Consider the following 19,397-nt stretch of genomic DNA (forward strand, 5'->3'; position numbering starts at 1 on the left):
GTGTCAAATAAAATTAGGAAACAAATCATAAAAAAACTATTTGAATTTCAGTTAGTAGATGGATGGCGCATATTACATGCAGGAGAGAAAGACTATACATATTTTTCAAACCCACATCAAATATATTCAAGAATAGATTTATTTTTGATACCTCATCAGTGTTTACACTTAATAAAGGATATTTCAATTGGGAATATAACTTGGACAGATCACGCCCCAGTAACAATGGAAATAACTTGGGGAGGGGGAACTCAGACGTCAGAGCGGAGGTGGAAATTAAATGAGAGTTTACTACAGAATCCCGATATAATTGAAGACGTAAAAAAAGAAATAACGTGGTATTTCCAGACAAATGATAATGAAGAAAGTGATCCGGGAATAGTCTGGGAAGCCCATAAATCAGTGATTCGAGGGGTTTTAATTAAACATGGCTCCCGAGTTAAGAAAGCTAGAGAAAAACAAATAAAAGAATTATTAGAAAAGATACAGAGATTGGAGATACAACATAAAAAAAAGACAGAAATGGGTATAGGAATTGAATTAACACATTTAAGAAGACAGGTAGCGGATCTCCTGAGATATAAGGCTGAAGCGGTTCTACAATATGCAGAGAAGATTACATATGATTCAGGTGACAAATGTGGGAAGTTACTAGCAAAAAAATTGAAAAAATTACAGTCACGGTCATATATCCCATTTATTAAAACCAAAGAAGATAAAAAAACTCCACCTCTCAAAAGAAATAGCACAAGAATTTAGGAAATACTACGCCGCGTTATATAACCTTCAAGGGAAGGAGAACCCCTCTGGGGCTGTGGAGAAATATATATCCTCAGCAGGCTTGACTAGATTAACATCTCCAGAGCGAAGGGATTTGGGAAAACCAATTACTCTGGAGGAAGTGCAATCAATAATGAAAACAATAAAACAGGGTAAAGCCCCAGGCCCAGATGGGTTCACCATACAATATTATAAAAGCTTTAGTACACTATTAGGGACCTATATGACTAAATTGTTTAATACAGTAGGACAAATAAGAATGTTACCCCCGGAGACGTTACTAGCACATATTACGATCATCCCAAAAGAAGGGAAGGATCCAGGGGCATGCACTAGTTATAGACCAATATCATTAATAAATGTAGACATTAAAATTTTGACAAAGATTTTGGCATCACGTATACAGCCCTATCTATCTAAACTGGTACATTTGGATCAGGTCGGGTTCATCCCAAATAGAGAAGCAAGGGATAGTACTGTTAAAGTGTTAAACTTAATAAACCTAGTAAAAGAAAAGAAGATATCGAGTGTTTTCTTGAACTCAGATGCAGAGAAGGCATTCGATCGAGTGAATTGGGAGTTTATGTTGGGAACAGTAAAACAAATGGGATTAGGAGAGCGGATGGCTCAGTGGATAGCGGGGGTGTATGCGGGACCCAGAGCTTTGGTAAAAGTGAATGGGGTGTACTCTGAGCCTTTAGCAATTACAAATGGTACTAGGCAGGGCTGCCCCCTGTCGCCTTTATTATTTGCATTGACATTAGAACCATTATTAAACAAGATTCGACAGAACAGAGATATAGTGGGTATTCAATTGGGAGGAAGGGAATATAAAGTATCGGCTTACGCAGATGATATGCTCTTCTCCCTAACAAAACCACAGATATCCCTTCCAAATTTAATGAAAGAAGTAGAACTCTACGGGAGGATGTCAAACTTTAAAATAAATTATAATAAATCTGAAGCAATGGGGGTCGCTCTGCCAGGGTCGATTAAGAATGGTTTGGAATTTAGTTTTAAGTTTAAGTGGACGACGAGGGCATTGAATTATTTGGGCACTCAAATGCCACCAGATTTAAAGGATACTTTTGAACTAAATTTTAAACCATTATTGGGTACAATCAGAACAATGTTAGATGGATGGAGTAGAGGGATGCACTCTTGGTTTGGGAGATCTAATATTTTGAAAATGAGTGTAGTGCCAAAGTTTCTATATCTTTTTCAAGCGCTACCAATTCAGATCCCCATGTCGTACTTCAATCAAATTCGGGCCTTATTTACAAAATTTATATGGGGGAGTAAAAGGCCCAGGATCGGTAGGAAATTATTGATTCTACCCAAGAAGGTGGGAGGGATATCAGCACCGGATATGTTAAAGTACTATCACGCAGTCCAGTTGGGAAGGATAGCAGATTGGAGTAGACATGGGGATTATAAATTGTGGATCACTATAGAGCAACAAATGTGCCCTGTACCGTTAGATAGGGCAATATGGTGCTATTCTGCGTTACCCCGTACAGTTAAAACTCACCCAACGATAGGACCAACTCTATGGACTGGAAATAAAATATGTCATAATCCGAATTTCTCAACTAATAATTCCCCCCTCTACCCAATAATAGGAAATCCAGAATTCCAGCCTGGTATGGAATCCCATATACTTAAGAAATTAAAAGAAAAGGGTAGATTTCAAGCCTCCCACTTTCTGGGTGAAAGGGGGTGGATGACAATAGGAGAAATAGCACAAAGGGGAGGGAGCGGCGAGATACCGATATGGCAAGCGCGACAGGTACGACATTTTCTGGAGACTCTGGATGGTGCGGAAAAGTATAAACGGGCACTCACAAAGTTTGAGGAGTACTGTGGAGGAAAGGAACCACTAGCCCATATGGTCTCTAAAATGTATATATTATTGACTGCACCACCAGAAGACTTTAGAATGTCGAGCCTAGTAAAATGGGAGAGAGATTTAGGCCAAGTTTTTTCCCCAATACAAAGCCAAAATATTATAAATTTAGCATTAAACTCTTCAAGATGCACGAAAATACAAGAATTAAATTATAAAATATTAACAAGATGGTACTATACGCCAGCGCGTTTAAACACATTTTTTCCTGAAATGTCAGATAGATGTTGGAGAGGCTGTGGGGAGAAAGGGACAATGCTACATACATTTTGGGGATGTCCAATAATACAACAATTCTGGGAAACAGTACGGAGAATTACACAAGTATTTACGGAATATCATATTCCAGTTGACCCATCGTTTTTTCTACTACATCATGCTGAAATATATCCGGTGAGATATAAGGGATCAATGATGTGTCATTTGATAAATGCGGCAAAAAGTTGCATTGCAACAAAATGGAAAGACCCCGAGGCACCTCCAATATCTATGTGGCTGAAAAAAGTAAGGAAAATAGGGATAATGGAGAAACTCCTCCCAAAAACAATAGATAAGAAAGAGCAAATTAAAATGATATGGGCAGCTTGGGAATTATTTTTACAGTCAGAGGAAGGTAAAAAGCTAATAGGAGAATAAGATAAAGGGTAGTAGATGGAAGAAAGAAGGAAAATAGGAGAGAGAACATTTTGCGCACGGATGGAGGACAGCGGAGGAGGGGAGGGGAGTATTGTATTGTCTTATTAAGAAATCTTTTTTTTTTTTTTTTTTCCTCTTCTCCTAATTCTTCTCTCCGGCCTGAGGATGGACGGCTGGAGGAGGGGAATGGGGGAAGAAGGGGGTCTAGAGGTAGGGATAAGGGGGGAGGGAAAGGGGGGATAAAATGAGGAAGGAAGTGCTGCGGGAATAAGGAGGGAATTAGTACTTTAGATAAAGAATAAATGGATATTTAGTGGGAGATGGAATACTCGGGTAGTCTGAAAATTAGTTTAGAAGTAGAAAGTATTTGGTCTATCATAGAGGAATGGATTGAAACTAATAGTGATACAGATATTATGAATAGTAAATAGAGTTGAAGAGAGAGAATAAATATAATTTCCATATATATGTTGAGGTATAGGACTATGCTTAGTCCTCTTCTTATGTTTCCTGTATCACTTTCTTGCTTTTTGTTTTCTTGGAAAAGAAACGAAATAAAAAGGAAAATTTGAAAAAAAAATATATATATATATATATATATATATAAATATAAATTTTTTTTTTTTTGGACCAATGAAAAAAACGGACCCTTTTTTTTTTTTTGCTGATCCGAAAATGATCCGATCCGTGACTCCTGATCCGAGGATCGATCCGATCCGTGAGTTTTTTGATCCGTTGCACCCCTAGTTGTGGACATGTTTAGTGATCTTTAGGGCATTTATTCACAGGCAAAGAAAGCTAAATTTGCATTTTCCAGTGTCCATTAAAATTTGTTACAACTCTTTCCTCACTTGCCACTAAACGGTGGACAAGAGAGCACTCTTGGCACAGTGTACATGATCTTGCCAAAATTGTGTGGGAGTTCTTGAAGCATCCTTTTTACTCTGAGATTTAACTTAAAATGGTGCACAGGTCTTATAACCCTTCCAGATTATGGCAGCCTTTTTATGAATAATACTAGAGAAGACAGATCAAAGTAAAGGTTTACTTAAAGGATGCTGTAAGATGCTCAATATGTACAGTATTTAACTGAATATCACAGCTTTCTTTTTCTGTGTTGATCCATTAAAACGGTAAATGAGAATGCACTAAAATGAAACTATTAAATGGCTCACTCATCATCTGACCTTCACTGTTTAACTCAAACGATCACTTTTTTTTAACTGGGCACCAGATATAGATAGTGGTTTTTGTTTTGTCTTTTTTATATAAATGTGGTTCTGACTTGTATGCTGTATGTTCTGTTCAATAAAGTGATTCTGAATTATTATTTTTTTTTATATAGTTGCATATATCCAAATACAGTAATTACTAAGGCCCCTTTCACATGTGCGGACCGTATGTCCGCTTTTTCATCCATCCGTTTGCGGATGAAAAAGGACATATATTGGTCCCTATGATTGCGGGTGTCAGCAGGTAAACATCCGCTGACACCAGTAATCACCCGCCTCCGCAAAGACTGGTCTTTAGGCTGCCAAATGGTCCAGGGCTTTTTACAATTTGGCGCTGCTTTAACTAATTGCGTGGTCATGCAGTGTTGTACCAAAACTAAATTTGCGCCTCCTCCCCACAAATGGAGCTTTCCTTTGATTGTATTTGCCTCTGCGATTTTAATTTTTTTGCGATTTATAAAGGGGGGGGGGGGGAGACGGAAAATTTGGGGGAAAAATATTTTCTACTTTTTGTTATAAGGGAAATCCAAAAAACTATTTTAGTCACATTTAGGCCAAAATGTTTTCAGCCACATGTCTTTGGTAAAAAAAAAATGGTTTGCGCAAGTGTTATAGCATTTACAAACTAGCATACATTATCTGGAATTTACACAGCTTTTAGGCTGCTTTCACATTGGGCGAGGTGCGGTGATATTTTTAGTGCCGCTATACTGTCTTATTTACCGTGATATTCGGGCGCTAGCGGTGAGATTTTAACCCCCGCTAGCGGCTGAAAAAGGGTTAATACCGCCCGCGAGGCGCATTGCGGGCGGTATTACCGCGGTTTCCCATTGATTTCAATGGGAAGGCGCGGTAAACACCCCGCTCCTATACCGCTCCAAAGATGTGGCTTACAGGACTTTTGGAGCGGTCCTGCTACCGCACCGCTTCAGTGTGAAAGCCTTTCACATTAAAGCCTGCAGGGCAAGATTTATTCATGCGGTATAGCAGCGCTATTTTTAGCGCTGTACCGCATGAATAACTCATTGTGAAAGGGGCCTTAGTTTGGCTGCCCATCTCATTTCTTGATGTGCTAAAATGGCAGGGCAGTACAAACTCCCCCGAATGACCCCATTTTGAAAAGTAGACGCCTCAAGGAAATTGCTAAGAGGCATGTTGAGCCCATACTTTTTTTTTTTTTTTTTGTCCAAGTGATTGTCATTTTTCAATTTTTACAGAAAGTTGTCACTAAATGAGATATTGCTCACACATGCCATGGTTATATGTGGAGTTGCACCCCAAAATACATTCTGCCGCTTCTGAGTATGGGGATACCACATGTGAGACTTTTTGGGAGCCTAGCCGTGTACGGGACCCCGAAAACCAAGCACTGCCTTCAGGATTTCTAAGGGCGTACATTTTTGACTTCACTCCTCACTACCTATCAGTTTTCGAAGGCCTAAAATACCCAGATAGCACCCCCCCCCCAATGACCCCATTTTGCAAAGTAGACACCCCAAGCTATTTGCTGAGAGGCATGGTGACTATTTTGCAGCTCTTATTTCTTTTATTTATTCACTTTAAAAAAAAAAAAAATCAGAACTTTGACGATCTGCAAAATACTCGCCATACCTCTCGGCAAATAGCTTGGGGTGTCTACTTTCCAAAATAAGCTCATTTGGGGAGGGTTGAAATATCCTGGCATTTATCACAACATTTAGAAGCTTATGTCACACATCACCCACTCTTCTAACTACTTGAAGACAAAGCCCTTTCTAACACGTGTTTACATGAAAATATATATATATATATTCCCCCCCCCCCCTTCATTCATTGACGGACACAGATCCTTTAATCTTGGTTATATGCCTTCTATCAGGAGGTGACTAGGTAGAACATGTAACAGCAAAGCTGAACAGAATTATTGCAGTGATCCAGCCTGTCACCCAGCCAGCTGTTAATAGATCTCGGGATCAAAAAGTAGAAAAAAATTATTTTATTATAAATGTCACTGGGGATAAGACACAATCCAGAAAAGGTAAGGAGCCATTCCTTAGGCCAGGCCCCTCCTTTTCCGCTCAGAAGTGTTTTTTCCCCCCCCCGTCCACCAAAGCAGGTAAGAGTTCCCAGACAGATAAGGTGCTGGCTGAGGGACAAAAGTGTCCCTGGTTTTGCAAGCCTGCGAACAAATCTGACAGCATGAAGGTGGTCGACGCTGCGCTTTTGCATGCGAGTCCTGGGTCTCATGGTAGCCACTTTCAAGGTGGTACCATATGCTCAATTCCACACTTGAGTCTTGCAAAAAGGAGATCCTGTCAAAATGGGCCAAATCTCTGTTGTCCCTGGATTGTTAAATCTGGGTGAGCCAGTTGGTCAGGGATTCCTTGATCTGGTGGCTGAGGTCTCCGGCCCTTCAGTCTGGGAAGTTGTGTCGTCCCCCCCCCCTTTATTAATTAAAAAAAAAAAACACTGGGCAGTGATCACGATGGATGCCAGCCTGACCGGTTGGGGGGAGTTTGGGATGTACAATCAACACAGGAAGAATCCTGCCTGCCGATCAATGTACTGGAACTTCAGGCTATCAGGCGGTGCCTCTCGACATGGTCACAGAGTCTGCAGCAACGCCCAGTCAGGATTCTGTAGGACAATGCCACAGCAGTGGCGTATCTCAACCATCAAGGGGGAACAAGAAGCTTGGCTGCAGCATTGGAGGTTGCTCACATTCTGCAGTGGACTGAGCGTGCTGGCTCTATCGGCTGTATACATTCCGGGCGTAGAAAACTGGCAAGTGTATAACCTAAGTTGTCAGATGCTGGACTAAAAAGAATAGTCGCTACACCCGGATGTGTTTTCGGCTCCTTTGCCTGAGATGGGGGCATGCCAGATGTGGATCTCCTGGCTTGTCAACTCAATCGGAAGGTGTTGAGGTTTGTGGCCAGGTACATTCACTGGTGAGCATGTTTATGCAAGGGGTTCGACATGTGGCCCCTCCGGTTCAGCCACCGCTGGCATTTGAATCTGGTGCTCTCGGTTCTTCAGAAACCACCCTATTGACACTCCCTCAGAAGGTAGCCTTTTTGGAGGGTTTCTGAGTTGAATGCCTTGTCTTGCAAGTCTCCCTACTTGATCCTCCAAGGATAAGGCAGTGCTACGCCCGCAGCCTTTGTTTATTTCCAAGGTTGTTTCGGCTTTTCCTCTGAGGACATTGTGCTTCCATCCTTGTGTCCTCGGCTGTCGCACCCCAAAGAGGTTGCTTTACATTCCTTGGATGTGGTATGAGCTCTGTGGGTATATCTGTCTGCTACGGCTTCGTTTTGGAGGTCAGACTCACGGTTTGTGTCGGTTGGTCTAAAGAAAGGCCTGGCGGTTTCGTCAGTCACCATTTCTCGGTGGATCAGACAGATCGTGTTTTAGGCTTATGCCCTAAAAGGGCAGGCCCTTCTCTTTCCTGTCACGGCACATTCAACCAGGGCAATTGGTGCCTCATGGGCTTTCTGACATCAGGCGTCAGTTTCCCAGGTGTGTAAGGCGGCGACACTTTACTAAATTTTACAAGGTTGATGTGAGTGCATCTGTGGATGCTTCCTTCGGCCGCAAGGTTTTTCAGGCGGCTGTTTAAAATTGCAACTCCTCCGTTGAGGAGCTCTGGTTGTCCTGGGTGGAGTTTGCTTGCTTGCTGTTTTCACCCCCCCCCCTTTTTATTTTTTTTCCACTGCTTGGGGTGACCCTAAGGTCAAGATTAAAGGAGCTGTGTCTTCTGTCAATGAACTTCAGAGAAAAGGATTTTACAGTGAGTACAAAAATCCTTTAATTTTTTTATTTACAAGAAAATTGCTTTGAACCCTCAAAAAAATGTTTTTTTATATATAATATAATAAAAATATATAATTTTTTTTTTTTTTTTAAAGCAAAGGCCCTACAGATTAAAATGGTGGGTGCATTTTATTTTGTTCACACAGTATTTGTGCAGTGATTTTTTTCAAACGCATTTTTTTTTTTTTGGAAAAAACTATTTTATTTTAATGGACTAAAACACACTATATTGCCCAAATGTTTGAAATAAAAAAAAGATGATCTTGGGCCGAGTACATGGATACTAAACATGACATGCTTTAAAATTGCACACAAACGTGCAGCGGCGACAAACGACATACATTCCCTCCCACTGCTTGTAAAAGCAGTCTAGATGCTAATTAGCCGGTAGGATTGCTTTTTACATAAAAGCTGACCTCTGGCTGAAAAGGATGATACTTAAAGCCGCAGGCATCATTTTGGTATAACCATTCAAAGTCCAGCAACATACCAGTACTTGGGCATATATTGTAATCCCCCCCTTTCCCCCCCCCCTCTCCATGCAGCCTGTGGGCTGAACAAAAAATAAATTGATTGGTGTGCCCACCATTAGAATACCTCCCTTCATCCACCCACTTCCAATGATGGGCATACATGCACCATTTATATATGCCGAAGCATGGGGGCATCTGCCCACATAAGTTGGGAGCAAATCGCTTCTCCACCCCTGCTGCTCCCATGCTTCGGCATATATGTGTTTTTTTTTTTTTTTTAACTGGTGGTGAAATCGCCTCCCAGCGTAGGAGTCACTGCTTTATGTATCGTGGGAGCAAACGCTGTTGCTGTCAAGATGAATAAATCCGCGCTGCAGCTGATTGGCATACCTGAAAACAAAAAAATGGTTAACAATAAAGCACAGTTAACTGTAAAGTATAAAAAAAATTACATTCCTGAAAAGCAAACATGATTCAATATAGCAATACAACATTGCAGAATAGAATACAGTAAAAAAAGAGATATATATATATTTTTTTTTCCCTTTAAATTGTAATGGTTCGGTTCTTTCAGAATGAGATGGCATCTTGGGAGTAGACCCTGTGAAAGTGTGTCCTAGTCTGTGAAATGCTGTACCCTACGCTAAAGCTGCACTAGTGTGTGGTAGCGGTCAAAACATTCACCAATGCAAAGACTAGGATTGTCAGGACAGGAGGGACAAAAATAGCAGGTGTCACGCCTATATCCGCGCTTTCTACAGACACAACATTTTTCGTTGGGTAGGGGTACTAGGGAGGACATCCGGAAAATGCCTCTCATGCAGCTGGCTTACTGCATTTGGTTGGGGATGGTGAGGTGAAGTACCGTCTGGATACAGAATGGCTCTGATGATCTCTTCCTGGATTTTAACCACTAGCCGACCGCGCACCGTCATTATACGGTGGCAGGTCGGCTCTCCTGGGCGAGAGCCCGTAGCTATACGTCCTATCGTATAGCCGCCACTAGGGGGCGCGTGCGCGCCCCCCGCTCGCCCCCGACTCCCGTGCGTGTGCCCGGCGGGCGCGATCGCCGCCGGGCACACGCGATCGCTCGGTACAGAGCGGGGAACGGGAGCTGTGTGTGTAAACACACAGCTCTCGTTCCTGTCAGCAGGGGAAATGCTGATTTTCTGTTCATACAATGTATGAACAGAAAATCAGTGTTTCCCCTAGTGAGGCCCCCCCCCCCCCCCCACAGTAAGAACACACCCAGGCATACTTAACCCCTTCCCCGCCCCCTAGTGTTAACCCCTTCACTGCCAGTGGCATTTTTATAGTAATCTAATGCATTTTTATAGCACTGATCGCTATAAAAATGCCAATGGTCCCAAAAATGTGTCAAAAATGTCCGAAGTGTCCGCCATAATGTCGCAATACCGAAAAAAAAATCGCTGATCGCCGCCATTACTAGTAAAAAAAATATTAATAAAAATGCCATAAAAATACCCCCTATTTTGTAAACGCTATAACTTTTGCGCAAACCAATCAATAAACGCTTATTGCGATTTTTTTTACGAAAAATATGTAGAAGAATACGTATCGGCCTAAACTGAGGAAAAAAAATGTTTTTTTATATATTTTTGGGGGATATTTATTACAGCAAAAAGTAAAAAATATTCATTTTTTTCAAAATTGTCGCTCTATTTTTGTTTATAGCGCAAAAAATTAAAAACGCAGAGGTGATCAAATACCACCAAAAGAAAGCTCTATTTGTGGGAAAAAAAGGACGCCAATTTTGTTTGGGAGCCACGTCGCACGACCGCGCAATTGTCTGTTAAAGCGACGCAGTCCCGAATCGCAAAAAGTACTCTGGTCATTGGGCAGCAATATGGTCCGGGGGGTAAGTGGTTAAGGAAGGATCCAGTCCGTCCTGAAGCTCTGTATAGCACATGAGCGCTCAGCAAAGCCAATTGAAATAAGTACACAGACACTTTTTTGTACCAGCGCCTGGCCTTACGGACAACTGCGTATGGCGCCAACAACTGGTCGTTGAGGTCCACCCCTCCCATATTTTGGTTATATTTGAGGACACAGAGGGGTTTCTCCACAACACCAGTCGCCGTAGGAATTTGGACCGTCGTGTCTGTGTGAAGGGAGGACAGAACGAAAACATCTTAATATCCCTCCACTTCTTGGAGAGCATATTATTACACTTGAATCAGGCTCTCTCCCCAGCCTACGACGAGAATCTACAAGCCTCTGAGGTAAGCCCCGGCGATTAGGTCGCACGGTGCCACATGCGCCAATTTGATGATCAAACAAATTACTAAAAAGTGTCACGCTCGTGTAATAATTGTCCACATACAAATGGTACCCCTTTCCGAATAAGGGTGACACCAAGTCCCACACAATCTTCCCAGCGCTCCCTATGTAATCTGAGCAGTTTTCCGGCTCTACGTGACTATGTCTTCCCTCGTAAACCATAAAACTACATGTATAACCTGTTGCCCTGTCACAGAGCTTATACATCTTGACCCCATATTTGGCACGCTTGCTGGGAATATACTGTTTGACAAGCAGCCAGAAAATGTAATCAGGGACTCATCAACGCAGACAACTTGATGGGGAGTAAGCAAGGCTGCAAAACAGTGGTTTATGAGGGGCCGAATTTTGTAGAGCCGATCGTATCCAGGGTCTCTATGAGGACGACAGAGTTCATTGTCGTTGAAGTGCCTGAACCACAAGATCTGCTCATATCGTGCCCTGGCCATGGTGACAGAGAACATGGGCATATAGTAAACTGGAAAGAATAATTTTAACAAGACAAGTCCATAAGTGATTAAACTCCAAGTGATTAAACTTAAAGTGTCCAAAAAAATCTTCTTAAACAATCTTGCTTGAAACTTTTCACCACACCATAGTGCTCAGTGACTGAGTTATTAGTGATCGCATCCTCCTTTTTCAGACACTGTTCCCTAGGCATTAGTGCTACCTCAGCAATAGTGTTAGTGATAAAGTCCTCTTTGTATCCTTTCTGTAGGAATTTATTCCCTAATATGTTGGCCTGCGTTAAAAAGTCAGTAGATATTGTGCAGTTCCGGCGAATCCTCAATATCTGGCCCTTAGGGATGTTTTTTATCCAGGCCGGGTGATGTCCACTCCCTATAGCCAAATAACTATTTCTATCAGTGGGCTTGAAATAAGCTTTCGTACTGATCACATTCCCAGCCTTCATGATTGTCAAATCCAAGAAATGTACTTCCTGCTCGCTGATCACATGATCCAGCACGATGTTATTGGTGTTGTGGTTTAGATGTAAGGGCCAGATATTGAGGATTCGCCGGAACTGCACAACACCTACTGACTTTTTAACGCAGGCCAACATATTTGGGAATAAATTTCTACAGAAAGGATACAAAGAGCACTTTATCAATAACACTATTGCTGAGGTAGCACTAATGCCTAGGGAACAGTGTCTGAGAAAGAAGGATGTGTTCACTAATAACTCACACCAATTGGGTTTTATATTAGATTTTCACTATCAATATAAGGAGATAGAAGGTATTTTCCGTAAACATTGGAACATTCAATGCAGGGATAGACATCTTTGTGAAATTCTACCAGAAAGACAGAGGTTCATCTATAGGAGAGCTCCGAATTTTGGGGATCGGGTAGTACAGAAAATCTTAGATCCACCTAAAAAACAGAGCCTCCATAATGACTTCAAAGGCTTTTACTCCTGCCGCAGGTGTATCGGCTGCAGGACAGTGAAAGTCAATAATAGGGGTAAGAAGAATTTTTCAGATAAAGATGGTCATGTTTTTGATATTGAACAATGCGTTACCTGCAACTCATCCTTTGTGGTGTACCTTTTGTGGTGCCCATGTGGGCTGTACTATGTAGGTAGAACTAAGCATCTCCTAAGAATACGTATAGCTGAACATTTGGCTAACATCAAAAAAAGGTTCATACATCATAGTGTTTCCCTACATTTTAAGGAAAAGCACAGTCAGGACCCTTCTGTTCTCCAATTTTGTGGCATTGACTGCACTTTTTCTGCTTGGAGGGGTTCGAATCGAGTTAGGGAACTCTCGAAGAGAGAAACGAATTGGATATTTCTTCTCGGAAGCCTCCACCCTAGAGGATTAATTATTGAACTCGACCTAAACTGCTTTATTAGCAACTCCTAATTTTAAATTTGTATATTATCATTTTGGTATGCATGATGCCGGTTTGGGGTATGGGGGTCCATTCTGACAGGCAGTGTCAATGCAATAGTTAATTTATCTTCTTGACCTGATACGCATTAATTTGTAGAACAAGGATAGTATAACGATACTTTGTAGTACACATATGCACAATAGATATGTGAATAGGAATGTTTTCTCTTTTTCCAACCCATATGTGTACATTATGTGCATTTTTAAAATAATATACTAGTATGATTATATTATTGTATTATTTACATTTTTACATTTTTATTTTTAAATGATTTATGTATTACTGTGATTAATTGTGCACTTTTATTTGGTATATGGCAATTCGCAATGACTCAAAGTATGTACAATTATAGTGTAATTTGAATGATCATTTTTCTATGACTGCTTTATATGTGTCAGGGCTTGATGTATTATGGTCGTGGGGACACGAAGTACGCGCAGACGTAATGTGATACACTTCCATTTAGCATATGAAGTTTGTCGTAGGAACGCGGAGTATGTGCAGACGTTGCGTGATATACGTCCGGGTCAACTAGCAGACAGTGTATAAGGGGAGGCTATGAGACCGTGTAACCAACCATATTTGAAGAAGTCCTGAGCGACGAAACTGGTCTAGGAGTGGTTACACGGCATACCAGGAAAACGTTCGGAATACCGACCACCGTGTGTGTAGTGCTTTGAAGTGAAGTGTGGAACGAACAGAGCAGGGGGTGAGACTGAGGGTTTACCTTAGGTCCGCCGAGACCATAATACAACAAGTTTATTGCGAAATTGTCTGTGTTTGGAGCCCACTGCCGAGTTCATTGTTTAAGTGCCTCTATTTGTTTTGCTAAATGTGAGTGCAACGCGTGAAGCTTTTTTACTGTTTTAATAAATTAGTTTTGATATACTTCACTATTGGAGCCACTTTTACTTTTTCATGTGGAGCAACTTCTGATTTATGGGAACACTGGTGGAATTGATTATTTCGTTTGGAGATTTATTTAGCTCTTTTGCCAAGCATGCGAATGCAAGGCATATTCTATTGGTAAGCGCAATTCCTTTGGGTGTAGAGTCACTGAGCACTATGGTGTGGTGAAAGGTTTCAAGCAAGATTGTTTAAGAAGATTTTTTTGGACACTTTAAGTTTAATCACTTGGAGTTTAATCACTTATGGACTTGTCTTGTTAAAATTATTCTTTTCATCACTGGATGAACGTTTTTTTTCTTGGAACACTCCATTATATTGTTTTTTATTTACTAATATATATCTTTTTTCACTCCTCACATATACTTATAGTTTAATATGTGTATATTTTGTCACAGATTTATTTTCACATTTATTTAGGATTGTTCAAAATAATTTTTGCACATAGCGCTACTATTTTGTTCATTCAGAATTTTTTACATACTATTTAAATTTTTTAAGTAGCTGCTGATGAAAAGAATTAATTCTGCTAAACGGACTGAAAGTATATGTGCATGTGAAGGTGAAGGTGATACAGGCACATACTGAAGCGCTTCCTTTCTCCCTTCCTTGCTTTCTTTTTTTTTGTGGTACTGGTATATTGGCAGGTCGGTGCACCTATACATTGGTATAAACCATTATTGGGTCCAATTTTTTTTTTTTTGGTCCCTCCTTCCCTCCTTCTTTGATGAAGGGATTGGCTGACTTATCTATAAAGAGAACAGTCGGGTCCCTTAAAATACACATAAACTGAAAACGTGTATACACATTTGAATGCAGGGTGAAATAGGGGATATCAGCGGAATGTCCACACGTCGCCGTGCGGCTAAGCAACTCTCAGGTAGTGGGAAGAGCCAGGTGAACGGGCTCAGAGCCTATTTAACTGCACCAAATATGGATCAAGGCAATACCATAAAGAGGACATTGGGGCATGAGGGATCGAAGCAGGGCTCCCCAGATCCAAAAAGTGGAGTATAAGTGGCAGGAGGGGAGGGGTTGGACTAGGGAGAGGTAATACAACACCCGGCCGAGGACAATCCCCTTTAAACTTTAAGCAAAGTAGTAGGACACCTGGAGTAGACTCTGGGGGTGCAAGAGAGGTTACTGGGCTCAGTGAACTGGGGGCAGTTACCCCAGAAGTAGAACAGACAGGGGAAAGTCCGAGCCCCACCAAACTTCAGGAAGAAGGCCGTAATAAGGACACAGAAACAACCAATGGGAAAACAGAGTTGAAATTGGACTGGGACTTAAGAGAACATATAAAGGCCCTACCAACAAAGAATGACATAATGCAACTTATAAATGCTGTAGAGTCTTCCTGTAAACAGGCAGTGGAGGAGATCAGAGAAGAAGTGGGAGCCCTGGGGAACAGAGTGGAAGAGTGGGAGATGGACCAGGAGGATACCAGACAGGCGGTTGTGGATCTTCAAGAAACAACAAAAAAACATGAAGAAGTGTTGAATTCAATGCTGGATCAAATGGACAATTATGAAAACCGTGAGCGTAGGCAAAATATACGCATTAGGGGCCTACCAGAAATAGAGCAACGGAACGAACTTCAATCATTAGTTACTAGGCTATTCCGGTTAATTCTGGGGACATCTGCACCCGAAATGATCGAAATAGATAGAGTACACCGGGCGCTTTTCTCAGCGCCTCAAGGTACAGAAAGACCTAGGGATGTAATTTGCAAAATGCACAGATACCCGTTAAAGGAAGCAATTATGAGAGCAGCACGAGAGGGAGCAGGAATTGAATTTGAGGGGGGTCAAATTGCACTATTTCCATACATATCACGTAGAACACTCATGCAGCGAAGAACTATTAAGCCTCTGTTGGAAGCATTAAGAGCGGTTGATGTGAGATATCGTTGGGGGTACCCTTTCAAGGTCACAGCAACAAGAAATGGGAGGACAGCATCACTCCAAAATAAAGACGACCTGCAACATTTTTTAGATGTATTGGAACTACCACAGGTGGACTTTCCAGATTGGAGATTAAAAAACCCAGGGGTCAACCATGCAAAGACCAGGAAAGTGGCAGCAAGTGCCGGGTGGGGATAAATAGGGAAAGCAAAGGGAAATATTGGAGATGTATTCTGATGGGAAAGGGGAGGGGGGGGGTTTAGTTTTTTGGTTCTAATATAGGTACCAATCTGAGAGGGAAGGGGGGGGGAAGACGGGAGAGGGGGGACTAGTGGTGGTTTTTTTTTGGGGGGTTGTTTTACTTTCTCCCTCTGTGTTTCCCCCGTTATCCTTTCCCCTCTCCCCTCCCCCCACCCCCCCCCTTTTTTTTTTCTTTTTTCCCTTTTCCGGGGAAATTGTAAAAGGTAAAATAAAATGTAGAAGGTCAACATAGTTAAAGGATATAATGTATGGGATTAATAGAAAGGGAAGCGTGGGGAGTGGGAGGGGCCCACTACATGTCGGTGGGAGTATTTTTCCCCCGTTAGGTAGGTCCCGAGGTAAGGGACTTGGTTCTCCATTAGGGGGTGGAGGGGGTGGGGAGTCCGGACGGGGTTGTAAGGTCTCGAACGGACGGGACACCCTCTTAGGGGGTTACCCATACGTAGATATGGTGGCTTATATGTTATTCGTGGGGTTAAGTGTATGGTCCTTTTTTTTGTTGTTTTTTTTTTTTTTTTTTGTCTCCTCTCTCGCCCGCCCGCCCGCCCCCGGTCCTGTTTCAGGGCCTGTCCGCTCTTACTTTCCTTCGACCTGCCGTCCCCTTCCCTCTATTGGGGGGCTGGGGATGGTGGGAGGAGGGAATAGAGTTTAGTGGGTAAAGATTAAAAAGATGACAGATAAAATGAAAATTATATCATATAATACAAGAGGTCTCTGTTCAGGTTGTAAGAGGGGGCGTCTCTGGCATAAACTGCGCCACCTGGGGGCGGAAATTGTTCTTCTACAGGAGACGCACTTCGTGGAAGGGTCGATCCCCCGTATGCCCCTTTTTATATACAACCAGTGGTTCCACGCTCCCTCGCCCATTTCAGGGGCAAGAGGGGTTACAATGGCAATACATAAACAATGCCCTTTTGTACCCACAGAAGTACAAAAGGACCCGGAAGGCCGATATCTCTTTGTGAAAGGAAAGATTCAGGGCCAGTGTTATACTATAGCAACGATCTACGCCCCAAATAGTCAAACGGTTAAATTTGTAATCAAAACCCTAGATAGGCTGGATAAATTTAGAGAAGGCCTGTTGATCTTGGGGGGAGATTTTAATATCACTATGGACCCGAGTTTAGATACCTCATCTGGGAAAACTTTTTTGTCACAGAAGGCGTTAAGATGTGTTAAACAGCGTCTACGTTCCCTACATTTGGTTGACAGCTGGAGGGTATTACACGAGCGGGATAGAGATTACAGCTATTTCTCCAAAACACATAACATGTATTCAAGGATTGATATGATAATGATCGACCAATATCATCTGAGTTTGGTGGACTATGCGACGATCGAGCTGATCACTATATCGGATCATGCACCGATAAGTTTAGGGATGAGATCAGCATTGGTCGGGAGTAGGGAAAGAACCTGGAGACTGAATGAAGCGATATTGGATGATAAGCAAAATGTAGAATCTCTATCTGGCAAGTTGACCTCATATTTTGAGATGAATATGTCGGAAGAGGTGAGAGAGTGGGTAACCGCTCAAAGAGAACCAGGTAATCTGATTCCTGTGGTCCGAGCCAAGGGTGCAGGCAGTGCAATCAAAATGCAGGTTAGGATGAAGGAAAAAAGCTGGGACAGCCGCACTCCAAAAAAACTCCTCCTTTAATTAAAAATCACAAAATACATGCCACAGCAAAAAACAGCACAACAAAAGAAAAGCAGACGTTTCGCACTATGCCTTAGTGCTTCTTCATAGCTAGAAGAGGTGTCTGACCAGGTGGTATGGGAGGCCCACAAGGTGGTAATGAGAGGGGAGTTAATTTCAATGGGATCACGTATTAAAAGAGATAGACAGAAGGAATTGACAGCACTTTTAGAGGAGATACATAAAATAGAAAATAAACATAAGGCCCATTTAAAGCCAGGAGATGCGCAAAATTTAGAGAAGCTCCGGGCGGATCTCAAACAGCTTTTGGATCAGAATAAAAATAGATATTTTGCCCATCGCTTTTATGAGCAGGGAAATAAGAGCGGGAGGTTAATGGCCAGACAATTAAAGAAACAACAGGAGGCGCGTCATGTACATACAATAAAGGCAGGGATTAAACAGATAGTAGACTCTCAAGCGATAGCAGCTGAATTCCATCGGTTCTATACTTCTTTATACAATTTAGACCCATGCATGGGGAGGCTGACGGGGGGGGGCAGGAGGAAGGGATTCGGGAATACTTAAAGGCCTCGGGTCTACAAGCGATACCAACAGCATCCCTGGAGGAAATAGAAAAGCCCATCTCCATAGAGGAGTTAGAGAGAGTGATACTGGAGGCAGCGCAGGGTAAAAGTCCAGGACCAGATGGATTTGCTAATATGTATTATAAAATGTTCTCCTCTATAATCCTGACCCCTCTCTGTAGGTATCTCAACTCGGTGTCGATCTCGAGTCCATTATCACCAGAGGCTTTAACTGCTTATGTGACTGTCCTCCCGAAAGCGGGGAAGGACCCGCAGTGTTGTGCTAGTTACAGGCCCATCTCCCTCCTGAACTCCGATGTTAAATTCCTATCTAAAATTCTAGCTTTGAGGCTACAGGATCACATTGTTAAGCTGATCCATCCGGACCAGACAGGATTTATGAAAGGCCGAGAGGCCAGAGATAATACAATACGAGCCCTCCATGTGTTACACTGGATACATAAAGGCCCAAATCAAACTCCGGCAGTTGTGATCTCAATGGATGCTGAAAAGGCTTTTGATAGGGGGGGTGGGGATTTATGGTCGGAGTTCTGGGGGAGATGGGCCTGAGGGAGAGAATGATGGGATGGGTGATGGCATTGTATGCAGAACCCAGAGCAAGGGTTAAAGTTAACGGTAGACTATCAGATTATTTTGAAATAAAAAAATGGGACTAGGCAGGGGTGCCCACTGTCCCCATTACTAGTCGCCATGGTACTGGAACCTTTTTTGTGTATGATTAGAAGGAATAGGGGGATCAAAGGGATAGTTATAGGATCAATGGAACACAAGATATCCGCATATGCGGATGACTTGTTGCTGTATCTTTCCTCACCTCAAGAGTCTCTGACGGAATTGATGAGAGAGATAGACAGGTTTGGCTGCATTTCCAACTTTAAAATAAATATAGAGAAATCGGTGTTGATGCCGAATCAAGTGCCTGCGGGGATGAGGAAAAAGCTGCAAAGAACCTTCCCCTTTGTATGGCGTTCAGACTCAATATTTTATCTGGGTACACATATAGCCCCAGATGTTAAACGTTTATATGAGTTGAATTATACACCCCTGCTCTCGTCAATAC

This window comes from Rana temporaria, chromosome 1, assembly GCF_905171775.1.
Source record: "Rana temporaria chromosome 1, aRanTem1.1, whole genome shotgun sequence".
In the NCBI taxonomy this organism is placed as follows: domain Eukaryota; kingdom Metazoa; phylum Chordata; class Amphibia; order Anura; family Ranidae; genus Rana; species Rana temporaria.